Source organism: Arachis ipaensis, chromosome B2 (genome assembly GCF_059453495.1).
Source record: "Arachis ipaensis isolate K30076 ecotype BB chromosome B2, ASM5945349v1, whole genome shotgun sequence".
In the NCBI taxonomy this organism is placed as follows: domain Eukaryota; kingdom Viridiplantae; phylum Streptophyta; class Magnoliopsida; order Fabales; family Fabaceae; genus Arachis; species Arachis ipaensis.
In genome coordinates this window covers 66,397,910-66,424,384 of record NC_142437.1, presented here as the reverse complement: position 1 = coordinate 66,424,384, position 26,475 = coordinate 66,397,910, and the positions used below count along the sequence as shown (strand labels likewise).

General features: G+C 37.2%; 1 non-coding gene across 1 annotated transcript; it reads right to left on the bottom strand.

Annotated features, from left to right (window-relative positions):
* Window positions 1–19,082: 19,082 nt before the first annotated feature.
* On the bottom strand, window positions 19,083–19,190 carry LOC148574213 (small nucleolar RNA R71). The gene has a single exon (XR_015906064.1). It is a non-coding gene; the product is annotated as a small nucleolar RNA R71 (small nucleolar RNA).
* Between the last annotated feature and the right edge of the window lie 7,285 nt (window positions 19,191–26,475).

Here is a 26,475-nt window from a genome sequence, read left to right as displayed (position 1 = left end):
TGTTAAACACCCATTCTGCTATCCTTACTGGCGTTTAAACGCCAGTAAGCTTGTCCTCCAGGATGTGCTATTTTTTTTATGCTGTTTTTTCATTCTGTTTTTGATTTTTTAGTTGTTTTTGTGACTTCACATGATCATCAACCTAAAGAAAGCATAAAATAGCAATGGAAAATAAATAAATATAATTAAATAACATTGGGTTGCCTCCTAACAAGCACTTCTTTAATGTCAATAGCTTGACAGTGAGCTCTTAGAGAGCTTCACAGAAACTTAGAATTTAGTGGTGGCCTCCCAACACCAAACTTAGAAGTTGAGTGTGGGAGCTTTGTTTGACTCTATATTGAGAGAAACTTTTCATGCTTCCTCTCCATGGTTTCAGAAGAAGATCCTTGAGCCTTAAACAAAAGGTAGTCCTCATTCAATTGAAGGACTAGCTCTCCTCTGTCCACATCAATCACAGCTTTTGCTGTGGCTAGGAAGGATCTTCCAAGGATGATGGATTCATCTTCGTCCTTCCCAATGTCTAGGATTATGAAGTCAACAGGGATGTAAAAGCCTTCAACCTTTACTAAGACATCCTCTACAAGTCCATAAGCCTATTTCGTTGAATTGTCTGCCATCTCTAGTGAGATTCTTGCAGCTTGCACCTCAAAGATCCCTAGTTTCTCCATCACAGAGAGGGGCATGAGGTTTATCCCTGACCCCAGGTCACACAGAGCCTTCTCAAAGGTCATGGTGCCTATGGTACAAGGTATTAAGAACTTTCCAGGATCCTGTTTCTTCTGAGGTAATTTCAGTTGAACTAGATCATTTAGTTCATTGATGAGCAATGAGGGTTCATCCTCCCAAGTCTCATTACCAAATAACTTGGCATTCAGCTTCATGATTGCTCCTAAATATTGAGCAACTTGCTCTTCAATAATATCTTCGTCCTCTTCAGAGGAAAAATACTCATCAGAGCTCATGAATGGCAACAGTAAATTTAGTGGAATCTCTATGGTCTCTATATGAGCCTCAGATTCTTTTGGTTCCTCATTAGGGAACTCTTTGGAGGCCAGTGGATGTCCATTGAGGCCTTCCTCACTAGAAACACTGCCTTCTCTTCCTCACTAGGTTCGGCCTTGTTGGTTATATTTATGGCCTTGCACTCTCTTTTTGGATTCTCTTCTGTATTGCTTGGGAGAGTACTAGGAGGGATTTCAGTAATTCTTTTACTCAGCTGACCCACTTGTGCCTCCAAATTTCTAATGGAGGACCTTGCTTCAGTCATGAAACTGAGAGTGGTCTTAGATAGATCAGAGGCTACAGTTGCTAAGTCATAGTGGCTCTGCTTAGAATTCTCTGTCTGTTGCTGAGAAGATGATGGAAAAGGTTTGTTATTGCCAAACCGTGCTCTCCCACCATTATTATTATTGAAGCCTTGATTAGGCTTCTGTTGATCCTTCCATGAGAAATTAGGATGATTCCTCCATGAAGGATTATAGGTGTTTCCATAGGATTCTCCCATGTAATTCACCTCTTCCATTACAGGATTCTTAGGGTCATAAGCTTCTTCTTCAGAGGAAGCTTCCTTAGTACTGCCTGATGCAGCTTGCATTCCAAATAGACTCTGAGAAATCATATTAACTTGCTGAGTCAATATTTTATTCTGAGCCAATATGGCATTCAGAGTATCAATCTCAAGAACTTCTTTCTTCTGAGTTGTCCCATTATTCACAGGATTTCTTTCAGAAGTGTACATGAACTGGTTATTTACAACCATTTCAATGAGTTTCTGGGCTTCTGTATGCGTCTTCTTCAGATGAAGAGATCTTCCAGCAGAATGGCCCAATGACATCTTGGACAATTCAGACAGACCATCATAGAATATACATATGATGCTCCATTCTGAAAACATGTCAGAAAGACACCTTCTGATCAATTGCTTGTATCTTTTCCAAGCTTCATAGAGGGATTCACCTTCCTTCTGTCTGAAGGTTTGGACTTCCACTCTAAGCTTGCTCAACTTTTGTGGTAGAAAGAATTTGGCCAAGAAAGCATTGACCAACTTTTCCCAAGAGTTCAGGCTATCTTTAGGTTGTGAGTCCAACCATGTCCTAGCTCTATCTCTTACAGCAAAGGGAAAAATCATAAGTCTATAGACCTCAGGATTAACCCCGTTGGTCTTAACAGTGTCACAGATTTGCAAGAATTCAGCTAAGAACTGATGAGGATCTTCCAATGGAAGTCCATGAAACTTACAATTTTGCTGCATTAGAGAAACTAATTGAGGCTTAAGCTCAAAGTTGTTTACGCCAATTGCAGGAATTGAGATGCTTCTTCCATAGAAGTCAGAAGAGGGTGCAGTAAAGTCACCAAGCATCTTCCTTGCATCTCCACCATTGTTGTTGTTTTCGGCTGCCATAACTTCTTCTTTTTCGAAAATTTCTGTTAGGTCCTCTCCAGAGTGTTGTGCTTTAGCTTCTCTTAGCTTCCTCTTTAGAGTCCTTTCAGGTTCCGGATCAGCTTCAACAAGAATGTTCTTATCCTTGTTCCTACTCATATGAAAAAGAAGAGAATAGAAAAGAATAGAAATCCTCTATGTCACAGTATAGAGATTCCTTTTAGTGTGGGAAAAGAGATAAAGAATTCGAACACAGAGAGAGGGAGATGGTTTGAATTATAAGGAGAAGAGAAGTGTTATTAATTAATTAAATAAATAGAAAGAGATGAGAGAGAGAAGAATTCGAAAATAAAAAAATTTTTTTATTTTGATTATTAGTTAGAATTCAAAAATTATAAAAAAGGAATAAAATTAAAATTAAAATTTAAAGTAATTAGTTAATTGAAAAGAATTTTGAAAAAGTGGTGAGGAGTTTTCGAAAATTAGAGAGAGAAAAGTAGTTAGGTGGTTTTGAAAAAGATAAGAAATAGTAAAACAAACAAAAAGTCAAGTAGTTAATTGAAAAAGATTTGAAAATCAATTTTGAAAAGATAAGTAGTTAGAAAAGATTTTGAAATTGATTTTGAAAAAAATATGATTGAAATTTATTTTGAAGAAGATTGAGAAGGAAATTAAAAAGATTTGATTTTTGAAATTAAAGTTGATTACTTGACTAACAAGAAACTATAAGATATGATTTTAAAATTTAAAGATTGAACCTTTCTTAATAGGCAAGTAACAACTTGAGATTTTTGAATCAAAACATTAAATGTTAGCATTAATTTTGAAAATATGAAATAAAAATAAGAAAAAGATTTTGAAAATCAATTTTAAAATTTTTTAAAATATTAAAAAATGAAAAAATTTTGATTTTTGAAAAAGATTTTGAAAAGATAGAATTTTTAAATTGAAATTTTGACTTGACTAACAAGAAACAACTAAATTTTAAAACTCTTTGACTAAATCAATTCAAAATTTTGAAAATTATGAGCAAAATAAGGAAAAGATATATTTTTTTTATTTTTTTGAATTTTAATGATGAGAGAGAAAAACACAAAAATGACACTAGACATAAAAATTTAAGATCAAAATATGTAATGCATGCAAGAATACTTTGAATGTCAAGATGAACACCAAGAACACTTTGAAGATCACGATGAACATCAAGAACATATTTTTGAAAATTTTTAAGAAAAGAAAAAACATGCAAGACACCAAACCTAAAAATTTTTTAAACTTTAGACACTAATAATTCGAAAATGCATATGAAAAACAAGAAAAGACACAAAACAAGAAAGTTTAAAGATCAGACAAGGAAAATCATCAAGAACAACTTGAAGATCAATGAAGAACATAATGCATGTATTTTTCAAAAATTAAAGAAAAATTAAAAACATGAAATTGACACCAAACTCAAAATTTGACACAAGACTTAAACAAGAAACATAAAATTTTTGGTTTTTATGGTTTTATAAATTTTTTTTTGTATTTTTTTTGAAAATTATTTTGAAAAAGAAAATAAAGAAATTTAAAATTTTTAATAAGAATTCCAGGAATCATGCAATATTAGTCTAAAGCTTCGGTTCAAAAATTTAGACATGGCAAAATAGCCAGCCAAGCTTTATGTGAAAGCTTCGGTCCAAAAGATTAGACATGGCCAATGGCCAGCCAAGCTTCAGCAGAGCATTACATACAACAGCCAAATTGATGGGAATCAAAAGGCTCCTGCAATGATAAGTGGAAGCCTCGGTCCAAAAAAATTTAGACATGGCTTGACAGCCAGCCAGGCTTCAACAGATCATGATGAAACTCTAGGATTCATTCTTAAAAATTCTGAAGAACAAAATAAAAATTATTTTTATTTTTTTTCAAAAATTAAATTAAAAATAAAATGCTTAAACATAAAATAAAATTACCTAATATGAGCAACAAGATGAACCGCCAGTTGTCCAAACTCGAACAATCCCCAGCAACGGCGCCAAAAACTTGGTGCACGAAATTATGATCTCTAACAACGGCGCCAAAAACTTAGTGCGCACGATCTTAATCTCAACTCTTTTTCACAACTCCGCACAACTAACCAGCAAGTGCACTGGGTCGTCCAAGTAATAAACCTTACGTGAGTAAGGGTCGATCCCACGAAGATTGTCGGCTTGAAGCAAGCTATGGTCATCCTTGTAGATCTCAGTCAGGCAGATTCAATTGGTTATGAGGTTTTGATAATTAAAATATAAATAAAATATAAAATAAAATAGAGATACTTATGTAATTCATTGGTGGGAATTTCAGATAAGCGTCTGGAGATGCTTTGTTGCTTCTGAACTTCTGCTTTCCTATTGCTTTCTTCCAACCATGCATTACCTCCTTCCATGGCAAGCTGTATGATCCTCTCGGATGAAAATAAATCCATATGCGCTGTCACCGCACGGCTAATCATCTGTCGGTTCCAGCTAGCGTTGGAATAAGACCATTGTCCTTTTGCACACTGTCACTTGTGCCCCACATTCGCAGGTTTGAAGCTCGTCACAGTCATCCCTTCCCAGATCCTTCTCGGAATACCACAGACAAGGTTTAGACTTTTCGGATCTCAGGAATGCTACCAATGGTTCTAGCCTATACCACGAAGATTCTAATCTCAGATTCAAATGCTCTGTTGTCAGGAGAGATAATGTGAATCGTTGATTGTGAATCCAAGAGAATATACCCCAGCTGTCGTCCAATGACTACGTTGAACATCATGTAGATCGCTTCGTGGTTGTCAGGCACGTGATCTTGGCTAAGCGAGTAACGAAGATTGGGTGATTGCCACGGGTCACCCCTTCATTCTGACTTAACTAAATTAAGTACGAGAGTATATCTTGGAAAAGAAGTAGCGTGAATTGAATAGAAAACAGTAGTAATTGCATTAATTCATTAAGAATAGCAGAGCTTCACATCTTAATCTATGGGGTATAGAAACTCCACCTTAGAAAATACATATGTGAAAAAGGTCTAGGCATAGCCGTGAGGCTAGCCTCCAAACGTGTACAATATGGCAAAAAGCTAAAAGATCAAAGATGGTCAAAAGATATAAAATAAATCTCTAAAAATAGTTTTTATACTAAACTAGTAGCCTAGGGTTACAGAAAATGAGTAACTAAGTGTAGATAGTGCAGAAATTCACTTCCGGGGCCCACTTAGTGTGTGCTTGGGCTGAGCATTGAAGCTTTTTCGTGCTTAGGCTTTTTCTGGAGTTAAACACCAGCTTTGGTGCCAGTTTGGGCGTTTAACTCCAATTCTGGTGCCAGTTTGGGCGTTTTACGCCAAGATGTTTAGGCTGACTTTGAACGCTAGTTTGGGCCATCAAATCTCGGGCAAAGTATGGACTATTATATATTGCTGGAAATCCTAGGATGGCTACTTTCCAACGCAATTGAGAGCGCACCAATTGGTCTTCTGTAGCTCCAGAAAATCTACTTCGAGTGCAGGGAGGTCAGAATCCAACAGCATCTGCAGTCCTTTTTCAGCCTCTGAATCAAATTTTTGCTCAGGTCCCTCAATTTCAGCCAGAAAATACCTGAAATCACAGAAAAACACACAAACTCATAGTAAATTCTAGAAATATGATTTTTGAATAAAAACTAATAAAAATATAATAAAAATTAACTAAAACATACTAAAAACTATATAAAAACAATGCCAAAAAGGGTATAAATTATCCGCTCATCAGTTGGCAACACAATCCTAGGTTCATTGTGGTTGGGAGCTCAAAGTCTAAATGTAAGGGTTGGTGTAGAGCTCGAATGAATGGGTCTAGGAAGTTGTTTGGATGCCTTAGTGAGAATTCGGATTGCCTACCACCCAGATGGAATCATCATGATCCACTTGAAGACGGGTGTAGAAACAAGATTTGGGATCCGGGAATATATGAGGATCAATTTTGGGAGCTCAAAGCTTGTGAAGAACTCCATCAAAGCTTGAGAAATTTACTTGGTATTGATAGAGCTTATTGGAAGTCCAAGCATTGGTGGAAGTTTCAAGACGAGTTCAAGCACAAGCCACCATGACAAGGAGCTCACCAGATGTCCAACTTAAGGACTTTAACTAAAAGTGCTAGGTGGGAGACAACCCACCATGGTATAATCGTCCCTTTTTATTCTTAGTCCAATTTTATTTTATTTTTATTAGTGTTCATTCATAATTTCTGCATATTCACTTGCATTCTACATTTTGCATTCTGTATAAAAAAATTGGGATTGACGCACAAGCGTCTGCGACGTGCATGCGTCGTTTGTGTATGCGGAACTGAACCGAGAGTTGCGCGAGAGACGCGCAGGAGGGGTGCCTGGTGCACAAGCCACACCACATGTACGCATGCCTCACACATACGTCCCCTGCAAAAAGTTCAACCCACGCGTAAGCGTCAGCGACGCATACGCGTGGGCATGAAAATCGGCGTAAAAGCATGCTGAACAGTGAGTCGTGATCGTTCGGGGCTGGTACTGTGCTAGAGGCACAACATCACCTACGCATACGCGTCCCTGACGTGTGCGCGTCCTTTTGCTTCCAGACCACCCACGCGTACGCGTGGGCGACGCTTTCGCGTCAAACGGCCAACTCAGTTTTCACGCATATGCGTGATGCCCGCGCGTGTGTCGCGTCCCATTTTTCAATTCTTCTTTCTTCTCTTCTTTCTTTCTTCTTACTTCCTACTCCTTTCTTCTTTCTCTCTCCATCTTCTTCCTCAGGTTTCTTTTCTTCTCTCTCCTTTACTTTCTCATTCTTCATTTAATTATTGCATTTAATTATTTTTCTTTCTTCTCAATTTCATCTTAGCTTAATTCTTTTGGTTTCTTTTTCATCCCTTTTTCATGCATTTTTTTGTTGGTGTTGGAGCTTTATTTGGGTCATATATTATTATACTAATGCTTGTGGACACTATCTAGAGTGATTTGAGAATTAATATTTTAAATTGGCTCTCATATACATTTGGATTGTATTATTTTCATTCCTATTTTAACTTGCACACCCAGTGTTTGTGAAAAAGCTTTTATGGCATTTTGAATCCTATTTTCTTTTACTCTTTTACTTGCATGCCTCTTTTTCACAACACTTGTGTTCCACATGTATTTGGGATTATCATTCACAATTATCATCATTACAAGTGCTCTCTAATTTGGCACATTTATTCCTTGATGCTTGAGCTATGCTTCTCATGCCTATTTCTGCATGCCATAAACACTCCTGCATCTCATTATTATGAATTGCCTTTTTGCTCTTAATTGATATCTTACCTACATGTTGTAGCTACCATGTATTTAAGCTATTACTTTTTCTTTGGAATTCATTATCACTTGGAATTTTCCACCTTCTGGTTTTAGTTATCTATATTTAATACTCTTCCTTTTCCTTCTTCTTTAGACATGGGTACCAAGAAAGGAAAAGAGAAAGCCACTGACAAGACATCAGCAAGGAGAGGAACCAAGAGAGCTCCGTAAAAAGGATCATTAAAAAGGGTCAAGTTGTTGATGAAGCAACAAAAGCGTCAGTTGGAGCAACCCGTCCACTTACACATCTTAGCATGCACCGAGGACGGGGCAATCTTCAAGTGTGGGGAGGTCGATACCGACTTCCATGGGTTAGTCATTTCCTATTTCAACACCAATGCTTTATTTTCCTTGTTAATTGTTGCATTTGCATGTTTGGTTGCATATTTGTTTGATTTTGTGCATGTTCTTCTACCACTACTTGGTTGAAGTAATAAATTCCTTTTCAAGACCCTTTTTATAGTATTTCACTAATTTAAATTGAAAATTTGTGTTAAACTTGTTTGAAGATTGTATTTGGAACATGGTTTATAGCTAAGAACACACAACCTATGAGATTTGAGCTTCATTATATGGTTACATTATTTAACGATGATTTTTATTCTTGTGTGTTTGCTTCTCTATGATTGCAATCTTTGCTTTGTTCCATTCTATATGTCCATTGTTTAGTGTATATTCATGCTTGCATACGATTGAGGCCATCATTTGTTATTACCTCACTTATCCGAAATAGCTTACCCTTTCAATCACCTTTGTTAGCCACTTTGAGCCTTTTAATCCCCATATGTTCTATATTTTACCACATCACTAGCCTTAAGCGGAAAAACAAGTAACTACCCCAATTGAATCTTTGGTTAGCTTAAGTTAGAGATTGTGTATCAACTAAGTGTGGGGAATTGTGGAAACTTGGGTTGATGAGAAAGTGTTAAGTCTATTAACAAGATATTGGAAATTTGGGTGCATACTTATGTGAAACAAGAAAAACCATAGGCATTGATATGTTATGTTTGCTTTCATATTTAAAAAAAAATTCCTTGCATTTCAATATAAATAAATAAATAGGGGACGAAATTACCCCAATATTAAGTTTAATAAAAGATCAATGCATATGTGGTGAAATTAAAGGAAATTTAATACATGAGTATGTGAAATATACAAAAGTAAGATTAAGGGTAGCTAGGCATAATTTTAAAAGTATATAGAGTGTATGTATGTTAGATGAGAACTTAGGTTAATCAAAGATTCATATTTTAGCTCACTTGGCCATACATATATCCTCACCCTTACCTTAGCCCCATTACAACCTTGAAAAGACCTCATGATGTTTGCATTAGTGCATTAAACATTTGTTGATTGGTTAGAGTGATTAACCCTAGACACTTGAGAGAATTAGAGTGCATATACACTACCAGTGAGGGTTCAGTGCTTGATTCTGTGTTCCCTGCTTTCATGAGCTTTCTTCTTACAAGTTTACTTACTTTTTATTGTATGATTTGAATTAGTGGAATTTGATTTATGTTTGTCTTGGAGAACTTGTTTACTTTTAACCAAGTAGATAGAAACATCTTAGCATATAGTTGCATTCATTCATAGGTTGCATTGCATTGCATGAGTCTTACTTTTCTCCATTCATTCTTTCTATCTTCTTGAGCTTAGCATGAGGACATGCTAATGTTTAAGTGTGGGGAGATTTGATGCATCACTATTTCATGGTACATCTTGTGCTTAATTGAGTGGATTTTACCCACGATTCTCACATTTATTCATATAAATTACATGTTTTACATTTTTCTTCCTGATTCTGTGCTATGATTGAAAACATGAGCTAATTTTAATCCTCTCTTATTACCATTCAATGCCTTGATATGTGTGTTAAGTGATTTCAAGGTTTATAGGGTAGGAATGACTTAGAGGATGGAAAGGAAGCATGGAAAAATGGAAGGAATACAAGCAATTGAAGGAATTGCAAAGCTGTCAACCCTGACCTCTTCGCACTCAATCGATCATAACTTGAGTTACAGAGGTCCAAATGAGGCGGTTCCAGTCGCGTTGGAAAGCTAACATCTGGGGCTTTGCAATGATATACAATTTTCTAAAGTTGACCTGGCGCTTCTGCAAAATTTCAGCGTATCAAAATTCCCCCCAGCGATTTCTGGGCTGTTTTTGACCCAGTTTTCGGCCCAGAAAATACAGAATAGAGGCTGCAGAGTGGAGGAAACATTCATTCACAACATTCATTATTCACAATTTAGGTTTTAGTTGTAGTTTTCTAGAGAGGTTTTAGGATTTAAGATTTCTTCTTTCAATTTCTCCTTTGGTTCAGGTTCAATGTTCTTTTAATTTAGTTTTCTTATACTTTTATTTACTCTATTACTTTAATTTATTTTCTTCTCTTGTTAATTCATTAATGCAAAGAACTATTTTTACCTTTAATTAATTTCCAGTTATTATTATGTCTTCCTTTTATTCCCTTTATATGCCTGTGAACGTAGTATTCATGTCACTGGAGTAGACTCCCAACTTGACTTCGGAGTTGATTAAGAGGAGAACCTTGAGTTAGAATACTCAAGTGTTAATCTTAATTGGAAGTTGTTGGCTGGCTCTCTAGTCTCTGAATAGAAGTTGGCTCCCTACTTGACTTTTCTTTATTCGGTAAGGGATGACTAAGTAGAACAACAACCTTTTACTATTACACTTGGAAAAATTCAACAAGGATAGAACTTCCAATTAATCTTCTCCCGGTCAAGGCTTTTTATTTTGATTATATACATTCTCTTGTTAATTTGCACTGCTTTAAATTACAATTATTTATTTTTCTGTTCTCAAACTCAAAATCTTCTCAGAAAAACCCATAACCAATAATAAATACACTTCCCTGCAATTCCTTGAGAGACGACCCGAGGTTTACATACTTCGATTATCAATTTTATTAGGGATTTGTTACTTATGACAACCAAATTTTTGTATGAAAGGATTATTGTTAGTTTAGAAACTATACTTGCAACGAGAATTTATTTGTGAATTATTTACTAGCAAAAATCCGTTCGTCGGGTCGTCCAAGTAATACTTGAGCGAGTCAGGGTCGATCCCACGAGGATTGTGGCTTGAAGCAAGCTTATGTTTGTCTTACAGGTCTTCTATTCCGAAGCAAAGTATGGACTATTATATATTTCTGAAAAGCTCTAGAAGTCAGCTTTTCATAGCCGTTGAGAACGCTCCATTTGGACTTCTGTAGCTCCAGAAAAGCTCTTCCAAATGCAGGTAGGTCAGATTTAGACAGCATCTGCAGTGCTTTCTTTGTCTCTGAATCAGACTTCTGCTCCAGCTCCTCAAATTCAGCCAATAAATACCTAAAAAGGTATAAAAACACACAAACTCAACGTGGAATCCAAAAATGTGAATTTAACATTAAAGCCTGTAAAAACTTAATAAAAACTAAGTAAAACCTATTAAAAACTATATGAAAACTATGCCAAAAAGCATATAAAATATCCGCTCATCACAACACCAAACTTAAACTGTTGCTTTTCCCTAAGTAACTAAAAATAAAATAGGATAGAAATAAGAGTAGGATGCAATAAATTTCTGAGTTTCCAAAGAAGCTCAGTCAATTAGATGAGCGGGACTCAGTAGCTTTTTGTTTTCGAATAGTCTTGGCATCTCACTATCCATTGAAAATCAGGATGACTGGCATCTTTAGGAACTTAGAGTCCAGATGATATTATTGATTTTCCTAGTTCATCTCTTTTTGATTCTTGAACACAACTTCCAGAGTCTTGGCCGTGAACATAAGCACTCTGTTTTCCAGTATTACCATCGGATACATTCATGCCACAAACACTTTAACTGGGTGAACCTTTTCAGATTGTGACTCAGCTTTGCTAGAGTCCCCAGATAGAGGTGTCCAAAGTTCTTAAGCACACTCTTTTTGCTTTGGACCACGACTTTAACCATTCAGTCTCAAGCTTTTCACTTGACACCTTCATGCTACAAGCACATGGTTAGGGACAGCTTGGTTTAGCCGCTTAGGCCAGGATTTTATTCCTTTGGGCCCTCCTAACCACTGATGCTCAGAGCCTTGGGCCCTTTTACCCTTGCCTTTTGGTTTAAAGGGTTACTGGCTTTTTGCTCTTGCCTTTTGTTTTAAAGAGATTTTGGCTTTTTCTGCTTGCTTTTTATTTTTCTTTTTATTTTTCGCCACCTTTTTTTTATGCAAGCTTTTTCTTTTTTTTTTGTATGCTTTTTCTTGCTCCAAGAATCAATTTTTGGATTTTTCAGATCATCAATAATATTTTTCCTTTTTCTTCATTCTTTCAAAAGCAGCATCATAAAATTCAACTTCAAATATGCACTGTTTACTCTTTTATTTAGAAAACTAAAGCAATGTAACCCAATCAAATTAATGTAACTATCCTTTATTGGAAAGCTCAAAAATCTATGCATCTTTATTTCTTCTAAAAAAATCTACTCTTTTATTCATGTTTAATGATGATAAGAGGAATAATTGATAGCTAATTGGAAAAAATAAAATTAATTAATACTATTGCTTATTTTAATTCTAAAAATTAAAAGACATAAAAAAAATAAAAACTTAATTACTACTAGTGATCATGTAACCTAAATATGAGACATATGAATTAAAATAACAGAAATATAAAACATAGGAATTAGAATAGCCACAGAGTTGAAACTCAACAACCTCCAGCTTGTGGGATGTTGTTTTCTTCAGGCCGTGGGACGCATGTCTCTTCAACTTGAGGGGCGCATGGTTCTTCAGCTGGAGGGGCCTTGGGTTCTTCAGGAGAGAGCTTCTGGTGCTTCAACTCCTCAAGCTCACGCCCTTGCTTCTCCTGCTCTTTGATCAGTTTGTAATTCATGATAGTCTGATCTTTCTGCTCCTCTCTGAGCTGATCCAGCATGCTCTGTAAGTGAATTACAGATGCCTTCAGCTGTTTCCAATACTCCATTGGAGGGATCTCTTGGGATGCTTCTGGTGCCTTCCTCTTTATGTTATCATCTTCTATCTTGGAACTCTCCATCATCACCTGCTTGTGATTGGATTTTTCACTGGAATAAAGTTATCCACTTGGATCAGAACCTTAGCCTCTTGGCATAGGCGGAAGATGAGATTTGGATGAGCAAAGATGGCACTAGTGAAATCTCTATTTGCTAGCTTGTAAATCTCAAGGGGAATTATTTGGTGGACTTCCACCTCATTCCCCATCATGATACAGTGAATCATTATTGCTCTTGCAATATTGACTTCAGATTGGTTACTTGTGGGGAGTATGAAGAGCCCAATGAAGTCTAGCCATGCTCTAGCAATAGGCTTGAGGTTGGCCCTTTTTAGCTAGCATGGCTCTGCTTTTGTGTTCTCAATCCATTGAGTTCCAGGTAGGCATATGTCCTCTAGGACTTGATCCAGCTTTTGGTTGGCTATAACCCTTTTGTTGTATGACTCACGGTCATCCTTCATCAGAGGTAATTTGAAGATCTCTCTCACCCTATCCAGGTGAAAATACATGATCCTCCCCCTGATCATGGTACGAAAAGTATAGATGATTGTTCTATCTTTCTTTTGCCTATCTATCATCCACAGATTGGCATAGAATTATAGACCATCTTATATCCAACTTTGGATTGAGGATCACTTAGAATCTCTCATCATCTCTTTCGAATCTGCTCTTAGATCTCTGGGTATTCTTCTTCTCCAAGGTTAAATCCTACTCAGGGATTACTGGCCTTTTGCTCATTATCTTATGATAATGTTCTTCATGTTCCTTGGTGAAGAATCGAACAGGATTAAAAACAACTGTTGAGTTATCTTTTTTCTTGTTCTTTGGGGCGGTCGTGCCACTTCTTGGAGCTATGGGGTTGAATTCTTGATGAGAGAATAGGGCTCCTGCCATACTAAACTTAAAAATTTGCTCGTCCTCGAGCAAAAAGTAAGAAGGTAAGAAGTGAAAAAGAGAATAGAAGAGGGAAAGGGAAGTGAGTGTTTGAATGAGGAGTGGTTAGTGAGGGAGAGAGGCACGATCATGCAAATATATAGGGAAGGGGGGAGGGATTTTCAAAAATAATTATTAATAAAAGATAAATATTTTTGAAAAAGATAAAAAAAAAGATAAGTTGTTAAATTTAAAAGATAAGAAGAGATTTTAAGAGGAAAGAAAAGGCATTAAAGACAAGAAATGAAAAGGATTTGAAAAATATATGAATAAGATAAAAGATTTTGAATGATTTTGAAAACAAGTTGTAAAAGTTGTGCAATTTTGAAAAGGATTTTAAAATTTTGAAAAAAAATGTTAAATTTTGAAATTAAATTGAAATTGAGGTATTTGAACAGGATTTGATTTAAAAACCAAAGAATTTTTGAAATTAAATTGAGTGAAGATGAGTTAAATCAAGATAAGATTGAAAAATTGAGGTTACCTCCAAGCTGTCAGCTGGCATTTAAACGCCAGAATGGTCGTCCCTGTGGGGCGTTAAACGCCCAGCCAGGGCCTCCTGGATGGCATTTAACGCCAGGCTGATGCTCCCTCTTGGGCGTTTAAACACCCAGTCAGGGCCTCTTGGCTGGCGTTTAAATGCCAGGCTTGTGCTCTCTTTAGGGCGTTAAACGCCCAGCCAAGGCCTCCTGGCTGACGTTTAATGCCAGGCCTGTTGCTTCCATGGGCGTTTAAACGCCCAATACCCTACCTTTTCTGGCGTTTAAATGCCAGAAACCTCCTTACTCCAGGGTATTCTGTTTGCTGTTCTACATCATTTTGTCTCTTTTTAAGCACTGTACAAGATCACTAAAACTGAAAATAACTTAAAACATAATTAAAAACTAATTAAAAACAAAATTAATGAAAATAACTAGAAAAATTAATACAGTATGAGTGATTATTGGGTTGCCTCCCAATAAGCACTTTTTTAATGTCTTAAGCTGGACTTCACTGTACTTAACTTAGTAGCAGTGTTGAGCCTCCTGGCTTTATATCTCCTTCTAGGTAATGCTTAACCCTTTGTCCATTGACAGTGAAACTGGTTTCTTTACCTTGAAGTTCTATGTGTCCGTAAGGTGATACCTTGGTAATCACAAACGGTCCTATCCAATGGGATTAAGTTTTCCTGGAAATAGTTTGAGTCTTGAGTTGAAGAACAGGACTTTCTGTCCTGGTTCATAGACCCTGGAAGCTAACTTCTTGTCATGCCACCTCTTTGCCTTTTCTTTATAGAGTTTTGCATTTTCAAATGCTTCTAAGCAGAATTCTTCCAACTCATTCAGTTGGAGCAGTGATACACCCATATTTTATGATGTATTTTGTGCTCAATTTAAGTGATTTATTCAATCCTTCACCCACTTGTTCATGTAAATTGCATGGTTTTACTTTCCCTTCCTTATTTGATGATATAAGTGAAAAACATGTTTCCTATGCTTTAAAAATATTAATTTTAATTACCCTTTATTATCATTCGATGCCGTGAATTGTGTGTTAAGTATTTTCAGATCTCATAGGGCAGGTGATGAGCGGATAATTTATACGCTTTTTGGCATTGTTTTTACATAGTTTTCAGGATGATTTAGTTAGTTTTTAGTATATTTTTATTAGTTTTTAAATAAAAATCACATTTCTGGACTTTACTATGAGTTTGTGTGTTTTTTTGTGATTTCAGGTAATTTCTGGCTGAAATTAAGGGACTTGAGCAAAAATCAGATTCAGAGGTTAAGGAAGGACTGCAGATGCAGTTGGATTCTGACCTCCCTGCACTCAAAGTGAATTTTCTAGAGCTACAGGAGTCCAAATGGCGCGCTCTCAATTGCGTTGGAAAGTAGACATCCAGGGCTTTCCAGAAATATATATAATAGTCAATACTTTTCTCGAGTTTAGATGATGCAAACTGGCGTCCAACGCCAGCTCTCTGCCCTATTCTGGAGTTAAACGCCAGAAACAGGTTGCAAAGCAGAGTTAAACGCCAGAAATAAGTTACAAACTGGCGTTTAACTCCAAGAAAGACCTCTCCACGTTAAAGCTTCAATGCTCAGCCCAAGCACACACCAAGTGGGCCCCGGAAGTGGATTTCTGCATCATTTACTTATCTCTGTAACCCTAGTAACTAGTTTAGCATAAATAGGACTTTTTACTATTGTATTTAGATCTTTTGGAACATCTTTGGATGTTTAGTTCTGAGATCATGGAGGCTGGCCTCTCGGCCATGCCTGGACCTTGTTCTTATGTATTTTCAACAGTAGAGTTTCTACACACCATAGATTAAGGTGTGGAGCTCTGCTGTTCCTCATGAATTAATGCAAATTACTATTGTTTTTCTATTCAATTCAAGCCTATTTCTTATCTAAGATATACACTTGTTCTTCAACCTGAGGAAGGTGATGATCCGTGACACTCATCATCATTCTCACCTATGAATGCGTGCCTGACAACCACTTCTGTTCTACTTGCAATAGCTTAAGTGCATATCTCTTAGCCTCCTGGTTCATGATGCATAGTTGCCTCGCCTAACAGCCGAGCCTTCCATTCAATGAGATCAGAGTCTTCGTGGTATAGGCTAGAATTATTGGCGGCCATTCTTGAGATCCGGAAAGTCTAAACCTTGTCTGTGGTATTCCGAGTAGGATCCTATTTTACGTTTTATTTATCTTTTAACTATCAAAACTCTATAACCATTTGAATCCGCCTGACTGAGATTTACAAGGTGACCATAGCTTGCTTCAAGCCGACAATCTCCGTAGGATCTACCCTTACTCATGTAAGGTTTATTACTTGGACGACTCAGTGCACTTACTGGTTAGTTGTGCGAAGTTGTGACAAAGTGTGATTCACGTTTGAGAGCACCAAGTCTTTGGCGCCATTGTTGATGATCACAATTTCGTGCACCAAGTTTTTGGCGCCGTTGCTGGGGATTGTTTGAGTTTGGACAACTGACGGTTCATCTTGTTGCTCAGATTTGCTAATTTTATTTTAATTTTAAGATTTTTATTTTTATTTTTATTTTTATATCTATTTTCGAAAAAATTTTCAAAAAAAAATTAAAAATTTTCAAAAATAAATTATTTTATGTTCTTCCGAATTTTTAAGAAGGAATTCTAGAGTTTCATGAAACATGTTGAAGCTTGGCTGGCTGTAAAGCCATGTCTAATTCTTTTGGACCGAGGCTTCCACTCATCAGCACAGAAGCAAGTTGAATGAAGTATCAGCTGTTGTATGTCTGATTTGTATCTGCTGAAGCTTGGCTGGCCATTGGCCATGTCTAGTGTTTTAGACCGGAGCTTTCACTGAAAGCTTGGCTGGCCATTGGCCATGTCTAATTCCTAGACCAGAGTTTTAGACTAACATTGCAAGATTCTTGGAATTCCTATTAAAAATTTTGAAATCCTTATTTTTCTTTTTCCAATTAATTTTCGAAAAATACCAAAAAAAATTTACAAAATCATAAAACCAAAAATAATTTGATGTTTCTTGCTTGAATCTAGTGTTAAGTCATAAGTTTGGTGTCAATTGCATGTTTATCCCTTTCTTGCATTTTTCGAAAATTCATGCATTGCATTCTTCATGATCTTCAAGTTGTTCTTGATGAATCCTCTTGTTTGATCTTCATATTTTCTTGTTGTGTGTTGCATCTTGTTTTTCATGTGCATTCTTGCATTCATAGTGTCAAAAAATTAAAAATTTCTAAGTTTGGTGTCTTGCATGTTCTTCTTTTCTTCAAAATTTTCAAAAATAAGTTCTTGGTGTTCATCTTGACATTATAAGTATTCTTGGTGTTCATCTTGACATTCATAGTGTTCTTGCATGCATCATTTGTTTTGATCCAAAACTTTCATGCATTGAGTCTTTTTATTGTTTTTCTCTCTCATCATTAAAAATTCAAAAATCAAAAAATTTTTTTCCCCTTATTTCACTCATAAATTTCGAAAATTTGAGTTGACTTTTTCAAAACTTTTTAAAATTTAGTTGTTTCTTATCAGTCAAGTCAAATTTTCAATTTAAAAATTCTATCTTTTTCAAATCTTTTTCAAAAATCAAATCTTTTTCAATTTTCTTCTTAATATTTTTGAAAATTTCAAAATTTATTTTCAAAATCTTTTTCTTATTTCTATTTCATATTTTCAAAATTAATGCTAACAATTAATGTGATTGATTCAAAAATTTTAAGTTTGTTACTTGCCTAGTAAGAAAGGTTCAATCTTTAAATTTTAAAATACTATCTTTTTGTTTCTTGTTAGTCAAGTAATCAACTTTAATTTTCAAAATCAAATCTTTTTTAAATTTCTTTTTCAAATCTTTTTCAAAATAAATTTCAATCACATCTTTTCAAAATTAATTTCAAAATCTTTTCTAACTTCTTATCTTTTCAAAATTTGATTTTCAAATCTTTTTCAATAACCACTTAACTTTTTGTTTGATTCTTATCTTCTTCAAAGCTACCTAACTAACTCTCTCTCTCTAATTTACGAAAATCCCTTCCCTCTTTTTCAAAATTCAATTTTAATTAACTAATTGTTTTAAATTTCAATTTAAATTAGTTTTATTTTTCTTTCTTATTTTCGAATTCTAACTTTGATTTTAAATTAAAAACAAAAATATTTTTATTTTATTTTATTTAATTTTCGAATTCTCTTATCTCTCATCCCCTTCTATTTATTTATTTATCTACTAACACCCCTCTTTCACTCAAAAATTCGAACCCACTCCTCTCCCCTGTGTTTGGATTCTTATCTTTTTCTTTTGCTACTCTTATCTTCTTATACTTACATAAGGAATCTCTATACTATGACATAGAGAATTCCATATTTTCTTTTGTGTTCTCTTCTTTTTCATATGAGCAGGAACAAGGATAAGAACATCCTTGTTAAAGCTGATCCTGAACCTAAAAGGACTCTGAAGAGGAAGCTAAGGAAAGCTAAAGCACAACTCTCTGGAGAAAATTTGACTGAAAATTTTGAAAAAGGAGACATGGCCGAAAATAATAACAATGCAAGGAAGATGCTTGGTGACTTTACTGCACCAAATTCCAACTTACATGGAAGAAGCATCTCAATCCCTGCCATTGGAGCAAACAATTTTGAGCTTAAACCTTAATTAGTTTCTCTGATGCAATAGAACTGCAAGTTTCATGGACTTCCATCAGAAGATCCTTTTCAGTTCTTAACTAAATTCTTGCAGATCTGTGATACTGTTAAGACCAATGGGGTTGACTCCGAGGTCTACAGGCTTATGCTTTTCCCGTTTGCTGTAAGAAATAGAGCTAGAATATGGTTGGACTCTCAACCTAAAGATAGCCTGAACTCTTGGGTTAAGCTAGTCACGGCTTTCTTAGCCAAGTTCTTTCCTCCTCAAAAGCTTAGTAAGCTTAGAGTGGATGTTCAAACCTTCAGACAGAAAGAAGGTGAATCCCTCTATGAAGCTTGGGAGAGATATAAGCAACTGACCAAAAAGTGTCCTTCCGACATGCTTTCAGAATGGACCATCCTAGATATATTCTATGATGGTCTGTCTGAATTATCAAAGATATCATTGAACCATTCTGCAGGTGGATCCATTCACCTAAAGAAAACGCCTGCAGAAGCTCAAGAACTCATTGACATGGTTGCAAGTAACCAGTTCATGTACACTTCCGAAAGGAATCCTGTGAGTAATGGGACGCCTCAAAGGAAGGGAGTTCTTAAAATTGATGCTCTGAATGCCATATTGGCTCAGAATAAAATATTGACTTAGCAAGTCAATATGATTTCTCAGAGTCTGAATGGAATGCAAGCTACATCCAACAGTACTCAAGAGGCATCTTCTGAAGAAGAAGCTTATGATCCTGAGAACCCTGCAATAGCAGAGGTGAATTACATGGGGGAACCCTATGGAAATACCTATAATCCCTCATGGAGAAATCATCCAAATTTCTCATGGAAGGATCAACAAAAGCCTCAACAACACTTTAATAATGGTGGAAGAAACAGGTTTAGCAATAGCAAGCCTTTTTCATCATCCACTCAGCAACAGACAGAGAATTCTGAGCAGAATCCATCTAGCTTAGCAAATATAGTCTCTGATCTATCTAAGGCCACTTTAAGTTTCATGAATGAAACAAGGTCCTCCATTAGAAATTTGGAGGCACAAGTGGGCTAGCTGAGTAAAAGAGTCACTGAAACTCCTCCTAGTACTCTCCCAAGCAATACAGAAGAGAATCCAAAAAGAGAGTACAAGGCCATTACCTTGCTTGGTGTCGCCGAACCCAAAGAGGAGGAGGAGGACGTGAATCCCAGTGAGGAAGACCTCCTGGGACGTTCAGTGACCAATAAGGAGTATCCCTTTGAGGAACCGAAGGAATCTGAGGCTCATCTAGAGACCATAGAGATTCCATTAAACCTCCTTCTGCCCTTCATGAGCTCTGATGAGTATTCTTCTTCTGAAGAGAATGAAGACATTACTGAAGAGCAAGTTGCTAAGTACCTTGGTGCAATCATGAAGTTAAATGCCAAATTATTTGGTAATAAGAATTGGGAAGATGAACCTTCCTTGCTCACCAATGAACTGAATGCATTGGATAGGCAGAAATTACCTCAAAAGAAACAGGATCCTGGTAAATTCCTAATTCCCTGTAACATAGGTACCATGACCTTTGAGAAGACTCTGTGTGACCTGGGGTCAGGAATAAACTTAATGCCACTCTCTGTAATGGAGAAACTTGGGATCTTTGAGGTGTAAGCTGCCAGAATCTCATTAGAGATGGCAGACTGATGAGCGGATTATTTATACGCTTTTTGGCGTTGTTTTTAGTATGTTTTTAGTAGGATCTAGTTACTTTTAGGGATGTTTTTATTAGTTTTTATGTTAAATTCACATTTCTGGACTTTACTATGAGTTTGTGTGTTTTTCTGTGATTTCAGGTATTTTCTGGCTGAAATTGAGGGACTTGAGCAAAAATCAGATTCAGAGGTTGAAGAAGGACTGCTGATGCTGTTGGATTCTGACCTCCCTGCACTCAAAGTGGATTTTCTGGAGCTACAGAACTCCAAATGGCACGCTTCCAATTGGATTAGAAGGTAGACATCCAGGGCTTTCCAGAAATATATAATAGTCCATACTTTGCCCAAGTTTAGAGGACGCAAAAGGGCGTTGAACGCCAGTTCTACGCTACAGTCTGGAGTTAAACGCCAGAAACACGTCACGAACCAGAGTTGAACGCCAGAAACACGTTACAAACTGGCGTTCAACTCCAAGAATGACCTCTCCACGTGTAAACTTCAAGCTCAGCCCAAGCACACACCAAGTGGGCCCCAGAAGTGGATTTCTACATCATTTACTTACTTCTGTAAACCCTAGTGACTAGTTTAGTATAAATAGGACTTTTTACTATTGTATTAGGGATCTTTGGATCATTTTTAGATCTCTAGACCTCCATGGGAGGCTGGCCACTCGGCCATGCTTACTCTATTTTCACTTATGTATTTTTCAACGGTAGAGTTTCTACACTCCATAGATTAAGGTGTGGAGCTCTGCTGTTCCTCATGATTTAATGCGAAGTACTACTGTTTTTCTATTCAATTCAACTTATTCCGCTTCTAAGATATCCATTCGTGCCCAAGAACATGATGAATGTGATGATTATGTGACGCTCATCATCATTCTCACTTATGAACGCGTGCCTAACAAACACTTCCGTTCTACATGCAAACAAGCTAGAATGAATATCTCTTGGATATCTAATACAGGGGACCGAGTCCGAGTTATTAGTGTCTTCGTGGTATAAGTTAGAACCCATGGATGGCCATTCCTGAGATCCGAAAAGTCTAAACCTTGTCTCTGGTATTTCGAGTAGGATCTGGGAAGGGATGGCTGTGACGGACTTCAAACTCGCGAGTGCTGGGCGTAGTGACAGACGCAAAAGGATATTAAATCCTATTCCAGTATGATCGAGAACCTCTAGATGATTAGCCATGCAGTGACAGCGCATTGGACCATTTTCACAAGAGAGGATGGGATATAGCCATTGACAACGGTGATGCCTTACAGAAAGCTTGCCATGGAAAGGAGTAGGATTGGTTGGATGAAGACAGCAGGAAGGCAGAGCTTCAGAGGAACGAAAGCATCTCTATACGCTTATCTGAAATTCTCAACAATGATTAACATAAGTATTTCTATCTTTATTTTCTGTTTATTTATTATTTATTTTCGAAAACTCCATAACCATTTAATATCCGCCTGACTGAGATTTACAAGATAACCATAGCTTGCTTCAAGCCGACAATCTCCGTGGGATCGACCCTTACTCACGTAAGGTTTTATTACTTAGACGACCCAGTGCACTTGCTGGTTAGTTGTGCGAAGTTGTGAAGTTATGTTTGGACCATGGTATTGTGCACCAGTTATTGGCGCCATTACCAGGGAGAGAACGAACAAATAATTTTACAAATCTGAGTAACAATTTCACATACCACAGACAACTCAAGAAAAGAGGCTTATGGACTAGTAGAGGACGTGCTAGTAAAGGTTGAAGGCCTTTACATCCCTGCTGATTTCATAATCCTAGACACTGGGAAGGATGATGATGAATCCATCATCCTTGGAAGACCTTTCCTGGCCACAGCAAAAGCTGTGATTGATGTGGACAGAGGAGAGTTGGTCCTTCAACTGAATGAGAACTACCTTGTGTTTAAGACTCAAGGTTCTCCTTCTGTAACCATGGAGAGGAAGCATGAAAAGCTTCTCTCACTGCAGAGTCAACCAAAGCCCCCACAGTCAAACTCTAAGTTGGGTGTTGGGAGGCCACAACCAAACTCTAAGTTTGGTGTTGAACCCCCACATTCAAACTCTAAGTTTGGTGTTGGGAGGTTCCAACCTTGCTCTGATTATCTGTGAGGCTCCATGAGAGCTTACTGTCAAGCTATTGACATTAAAGAAGCGCTTGTTGGGAGGCAACCCAATGTTATTTAATCATATCTATTTTATTTTCTTTTTTTTTATTTCGTGTTTTATTAGGTTGATGATCATGTGGAGTCACAAAAACTACTGAAAAATCAAAAACAGAATGAAAAACAGCATTAAAAACAGCACACCTTGGAGGAGGAGCATTTTGGCGTTTAAACGCCAGAAACAAGCATCTGTCTGGCGTTTAACGCCAGAAACAAGCACCAAGCTGGCGTTTAACGCCAGAAACAAGCATCTACCTGGCGTTAAACGCCAGAAACAGGCTACATTTGGGCGTTTAACGCCAAAAATAGGCAGCAGTCTGGCGTTAAACGCCAGGATTGCACAGCAAGGGCGTTTTACACGCCTAATTGGAGCAGGGATGTTAATTCCTTTGCCCCTCAGGATCTGTGGACCCCACAGGATCCCCACCTACCTTCTTCTCTCCTTTTCACACATTTTCATAACACTCTTCCCCAAAATAACTTCCACCAATCACTTCCATTACTCCTCTAAAACCATCATACAACCCACCTACACCCACCCACTTAAATTCAAACCATCACTCCTTCCTTTTCACACATCATAACCACTTAAAACCCCCCTTGGCCGAATACACATTCTCCCTCAATCTCCTCCATTTTCTTCTTCTTCTACTACTTTCTTTCGTCTTTTGCTCAGGGACGAGCAAACCTTCTAAGTTTGGTGTGGTAAAAGCGTTGCTTTTTGTTTTTCCATAACCATTTATGGCACCTAAGGCCGGAGAAACCTCTAGAAAGAGGAAAGGAAAGACAAAAGCTTCCACCTCTGAGTCATGGGAGATGGAGAGATTCACCTCAAGGGTCTACAGCTCAGTAGTAGAGCATTTGACTGCAAAACAAGAGATCATGGACCTCAACAAGAGCATGAGGAATTCCCTCACCAAGAAATCCCTGAGATGCCTCAAGGATACATTTTCCTCCACACAACTATTGGGAGCAACTAAGGAGGAGCAATAAAGACAAGGAAGAGACATAGAGGAGCTCAAGAGCACCATTGGTTCTTCAAGAAGAGGAAGACGCCACCCTCACTAAGGTAGACCCGTTCCTTAATCTCCTTGTTCTTATTTTTTCTATTTTTCGGTTTTATGCCTCATGTTTATTTATGTTTGTGTCTTATTACATGATCACTAGTGTCTAAGTGTCTATGCCTTAAGGTTATGAATGTCCTATGAATCCATCACCTCTCTTAAATGAAAAATGATCTAAAAAACAAAAGAACAAGAAGTACAGGGTTTCGAATTCATCCTTGAAACTAGTTTAATTATTTTGATGTGGTGATAATACTTTTTGTTTTCTGAATGAATACTTGAACAGTGCATATGTCTTTTGAAATTGTTGTTTATAAATGTTAAATATGTTGGCTCTTAAAGAATAAGGAAAAAGGAGACATGTTATTTGATAATCTGAAAAATCATAAAAATGATTCTTAAAGCAAGAAAAAGCAGTGAATACAAAAGCTTGCGAAAAAAAAGAAAAAAAATGGCGAAAAAAAGAGAAAGAAAAAGAGAAAGCAAGCAGAAAAAGCCAAAAGCTCTTTAAACCAAAAGGCAAGAGAAAAATGCCAATAGCCCATAAAACCAAAAGGCAAGGGTAATAAAAAGGATCCAAGGCTTTGAGCATCAGTGGATAGGAGGACCTAAGGGAATAAAATCCTGGCCTAAGTGGCTAAACCAAGCTGTCCCTAACCATGTGCTTGTGGCGTGAAGGTGTCAAGTGAAAACTTGAGACTGAGCGGTTAAAGTCGAGGTCCAAAGCAAAAGAAGAGTGTGTTTAAGAACCCTAGACACCTCTAATTGGGGACTTTAGCAAAGCTGAATCACAATCTGAAAAGGTTCACCCAGTTATGTGTCTGTGGAATTTATGTATCCGGTGGTAATACTGGAAAACAAAGTGCTTAGGGCCACGGCCAAGACTCATAAAGTAGCTGTGTTCAAAAATCAACATACTGAACTAGGAGAATCAATAACACTATCTGAATTCTAAGTTCCTATAGATGCCAATCATTCTGAACTTCAAGGGATAAAGTGAGATGCCAAAACTATTCAAGAGGCAAAAAGCTAATAGTCCCGCTCATCTGATTGGAGCTAAGTATCATTGATATTTTGGAATTTATAGTACATTCTCTTCTTTTTATCCTATTTGATTTTCAGTTGCTTGGGGACAAGCAACAATTTAAGTTTGGTGTTGTGATGAGCGGATAATTTATACGCTTTTTGGCATTGTTTTTACATAGTTTTCAGGATGATTTAGTTAGTTTTTAGTATATTTTTATTAGTTTTTAAATAAAAATCACATTTCTGGACTTTACTATGAGTTTGTATTTTTCTGTGATTTCAGGTAATTTCTGGCTGAAATTGAGGGACTTGAGCAAAAATCAGATTCAGAGGTTGAAGAAGGACAGCAGATGCTGTTGGATTCTGACCTCCCTGCACTCAAAGTGGATTTTCTAGAGCTACATGAGTCCAAATGGCGCGCTCTCAATTGCGTTGGAAAGTAGACATCCATCGATTTCCAGCATTATATAATAGTCCATACTTTGCTTGAGTTTAGACGATGCAAACTGGCATACAATGCCATCTCTCTGCCCTATTCTGGAGTTAAACGCCAGAAACAGGTTGCAAAGCAGAGTTAAACGCCAGAAACAGGTTACAAACTGACGTTTAACTCCAAGAAAGACCTCTCCACGTGAAAGCTTCAATGCTCAGCCCAAGCACACACCAAGTGGGCCCCGGAAGTGGATTTCTGCATCATTTACTTATCTCTATAACCCTAGTAACTAGTTTAGCATAAATAGGATTTTTTACTATTGTATTTAGATCTTTTGGAACATCTTTGGACGTTTAGTTCTGAGATCATGGAGGCTGGCCTCTCGGCCATGCCTGGACCTTGTTCTTATGTATTTTCAACGGTAGAGTTTCTACACACCATAGATTAAGGTGTGGAGCTCTGCTGTTCCTCATGAATTAATGCAAAGTACTATTGTTTTTCTATTCCATTCAAGCCTATTTCTTATCTAAGATATACACTTGTTCTTCAACCTGAGGAAGGTGATGATCCGTGACATTCATCATCATTCTCACCTATGAACGCGTGCCTGACAACCACTTCCGTTCTACTTGCAATAGCTTAAGTGCATATCTCTTAGCCTCCTGGTTCATGACGCATGGTTGCCTCGCCTGACAACCGAGCCTTCCATTCCATGAGATCAGAGTCTTCGTGGTATAGGCTCGAATTATTGGCGGCCATTCTTGAGATCCGGAAAGTCTAAACCTTGTCTGTGGTATTCCGAGTAGGATCCGGGAAGGGATGGCTGTGACGAGCTTTAAACTCGCAAGTGCTGGGCGTAGTGACAGATGCAAAAGGATTACTGAATCCTATTCCAGTATGATTGAGAACCGACAGATGAATAGCCGTGTGGTGACAGCGTATTTTGGACCATTTTCACTGTGAGGATGGGATGTAGCCATTGACGACGGTGATGCCCTACATAACGCTTGCCATGGAAAGGAGTAGGAATGATTGGATGAAGACAGTAGGAAAGCAGAGGTTCAGGAGGAACAAAAGCATCTCCATACGCTTTTCTGAAATTCTCACCAATGAATTACATAAGTATTTATATCCTGTTTTACGTTTTATTTATCTTTTAATTATCAAAACTCTATAACCATTTGAATACGCCTGACTGAGATTTACAAGGTGACCATAGCTTGCTTCAAGCCGACAATCTCCGTGGGATCGACCCTTACTCACGTAAGGTTCATTACTTGGATGACCCAGTGCACTTGTTGGTTAGTTGT